This window comes from Octopus bimaculoides, chromosome 14 (genome assembly GCF_001194135.2).
Source record: "Octopus bimaculoides isolate UCB-OBI-ISO-001 chromosome 14, ASM119413v2, whole genome shotgun sequence".
NCBI classification, from domain to species: Eukaryota; Metazoa; Mollusca; class Cephalopoda; order Octopoda; family Octopodidae; genus Octopus; species Octopus bimaculoides.
In genome coordinates this window covers 6,902,001-6,906,003 of record NC_068994.1, presented here as the reverse complement: position 1 = coordinate 6,906,003, position 4,003 = coordinate 6,902,001, and positions in this window count along the sequence as shown.

Sequence of the window (4,003 nt, the reverse complement as noted above, 5' to 3'; positions counted from 1 at the left end):
GAGAGAGAGAATGAGGAGTAGTTAGAGAGGTTATGTATGAGGTGGGGAGAGAGAGAAACAAGACAGATAGGCAGAAAGAGAGAGAGATGATATGAGAATAGGAGATAGACTGAGATATAGAGGGAGGGAGAGAGAAAGAAAGAGTAGATAACAGAAAGCAACAATGATAATAAATGAAAAAAAAACAGGAGGGGGGGTGAGAAAAAAACAAGGAAGGGAAGCAATAAAAAGGAAGAGAAAAATAGGGCCAGGGATATAAAGAGAGGGGGAAAAAGTATGTGTTTGAGTGTGTGTATGTATATAAACATGGAGATAGAGGAAAAAAAAAGGGAGATGGTGAGTGTGTTTCTATGAATATGTGTGTGTATACATGCACATATCTATATACATGTGTATATATTCCTAAACGTATATGTATGTGTATATATATGCCTATATGTATATATGTATATATATATCTGATGCAGCCTTCTGGCTTGCTAGTCCTCAGTCAAACCGTCCAACCCATACCAGCATGGAAAGCGGACGTTAAATGACGACGATGAATATATATGGATAATGTGTGTGTATAAGTACACACGTACACTGAAAGAAATGGATTATAATTTGAATTACTCATTCACACAAGGAAAGATTTACACTGAATGAATGAATAAATGTCCCAACTGAATGAGTGAGTATTGGAGTGAAAGAAATAGTTAAGTAGATGCATGTGTGTGTTAGTCTACAACTGTATTCCACGCATCTCTTAGAACAATTTGGGAAAGGAATACAAGGTCGGTAAGAAAAGATGTAGTTTTCCTAAAAAAAGAAGATCGACAACAACAATGATAGAATCAGAGCTTTGCAATTGATTTAATGGTAAATGCTGAACTGTAGTAGCTTGGAAGAGAGATAGTGGATATAGAACATTGTTGTGGTTATAGTTGTTACTTTTGGTTGTTCTTGATGATCTTTCTGCTGTGGTGGCTGCTGCTGTTGTTCTCGCTCTTGCTACTAATATTGTCTTTAGCATCCGGTTAATCTTGACTGAGCAAACAAGTCATCAAAGGATTTCCAGCCATAGCAATCTCATTAAATTCTATAGATATATCTAGAATTACCTTGCTTAAAGCATTCTTTACTTCTCTGACAGAATTTGGCTGCTATTTTTAGCAGACTGGGTCACTACATGCAGCACCCTTGTCCAGAGATTGTTATTGATATGAGAGAAGTTACACACACACACATATATATACATGTTTGTGTGTATATACAAATATATCTGCACTGCAACATTTTTACCAAACAAGACAGGAGACGTATCATCATAATGGACAAGTGTAAGGCTATCTTCAATGTTGACCTACCTGTAACCATGGATGAAAACCTCTCATCACCGTAGCCATTCATGTAACCATAAACAGGTGTAAATTTATGATCATTGAAGACATACCTGTGACCATCAACAGGTGTTTATCTATCATCACCCAAGTCATAGCTTCGATCAGCAACATGTGAAAATCTAGCATCACTGTAGACTTACCTGTGACAATCAACAGGTGAAAAATCAACAGTGCAGATATAGTTGTGACCAGAAGCAGGTGTACGTTTAGCATTATGGCAGACATTGAAGTGACCATCAACAGGTATAAATCTATTATTGCCATAGATGTTAATATGGCCATTAACAGGTGTTAACCTATAATCATAGTATAAAACTGTTGCGACTATCAACAGGTGTAAAATCTGTCATCTTGGTAGACATAGGCACAGGTGTGTAGTAAGAAGCTTGCTTCCCAACCACATTGTTACTATCATCATTATAGACATGCATGTAATTAGCAGCAGGTGTAAATGTTTCATCATCGTAGACATATTAGTGGCTCGTAACAGGTACAAACTCCTGATCACTGTATATGAATACTGCAGCCGGAACAGGTGCAATGAAACTGTTAAATATATATATGTGTGTGTGTATATATATATATATAAACCGGATACATTTGTGCAGATATATATATGTATGTATGTATAGTTTCACTGTAGTAGTCTCAGTATGAAAAGGAAAGAATCAAAGTGAAAGTATCTGTGATTGTTTCAGTTTTGATACTGAAATAGTTTTCTTTTACTGTCAGTGTTTCACCTTCCTTTCTTTTTGTATTTGTTGTTGGATCATTCGTAAAGGTTCATAAGAGAAAGTAGGAGTTGAAAGGATTTGTAAAGGTAGTAAAAAGAGGAAATTAGATTTAATTCGTAATTGGGAGTTATTTTGACAGAAAAAAATGACGCTGTAACCTAAGTTATGGTAATTAGAATATTAATTCCTATTCTTTCATCCAAGAAATTTGGAATTATGTAAATGTATGAATTTTAAACATATACACACACACACAGAGAAAATCTGCCTTTTATAGACAAGATATATATATACACGACAGGCTGCTATCAGTTTCTGTCTACCAAATCCACTCACAAGGCTTTGGTTGGTCCGAGGCAATAATAGAAGACACTTGCCCAAGGTGCCACGCAGTGTGACAACCTGGAACCATGTGGTTGGTAAGCAAGCTACTTACCACACAGCCACTCCTACATCTATCTATATATATATATATATATATATATAGGTGTGTATGAGTGTGATTTGTACACATATACATGTGACTATTAGATCATATAATCTAGTTTCTCTCTGTTATACAAATAGATTCGTATGAAGAAAAGCTTATAACTATTTGAAATTAAGTTTCTAACATTAAAAAAAACAAAAACAAAACATTGCCAATATTATTCCAAAGTCGGAATAGTTGCTTTTAAGAAAATATTGAGCACAATATCGTTTCAAATGTGTAAATTTACAAAACTAACAAACCCACCTCTTCGTCATACTTATTTGGAAGCAAACACCTGTAAATAAGATTCTGTTAATGTTAGTTTTGAGTGAAGGTTTGTTAGTTTAAGCATGAGTGTGTGCTTATGAGTGAGAGTGCATGTGCTTCAGTAATTGCTTTGTTTGATGAAGCTCCACATTCAAACAGAGCAAATTGTTTGTTTCTTTGTGGAGAATGTGTGAGAGTTAATTATTTATAAGTGAGAGTGAAAGTAGGTGTGTGGGTAGAGGAGTGAGGAGAGCATTCAAAACGAAAGTGGAGTGTGTGCAACTGGAAGTACGTGTGTGTGTATATGCATGTGACAGTGGGTGAGTGGAGGGTGCATAGAAAGAGAAAGTGTGTGTGTGTGTGTGTGTGATTTTCAAAGAGGGAGTGGGAAAAAGAGACTTGGTACAGCTAAGTGCATTTGAGAGAGATGGAGAGTGATAGAAAGAAGTGAGCAAGCTAGAGAGAGAGAGACAGTGAGGTGTATGCAACTGAGAAACAGTGAATCGTGCGTGTGCGTGTGTGTCAGAGAGAGAAAGAGAGTTGGTTATGCAAATAGAGAGAGAGAGATGTGTAGAAGCATGGTAAGAAAACATTAATGCATTAATAATAAAAACAAAATAATTAGTAATAAGCAGTAACTTACAAAGAACAAATTTGAAATACTTTTAATTATTTATGTGTTTGTGTGAGTATATATATATACACACACACACACACATACATGTGTATATATATATATGCATATATATACATACACTGTGTGTGTGTATGTATATATATCTATATATACATACACATTCATGTTAGATATGTGCACACACACACACACAGTATACATTGTATATATGTATATAATTATATATATTCTATCTTCATATATATATTGAAGTTTCCTCCGATTTTTCATATACATTCATATATATATATATTCATGTACACCCACATATTTCACATATACATACATAGGTGAATGTATGTTTACATATATCTTTCTTTCGCCTGTGTGTATAACATGAATGTACATGTGTTGTATATTTGTACGCACATTGAATTGGTCAAACCAGTCACCATTCATCTTTTTTATTTTTATTTTTTTGCTTTGTATTTTTTTGTTGGTTTTTTTTTTTTTTTTTTTTTTTTTTTTT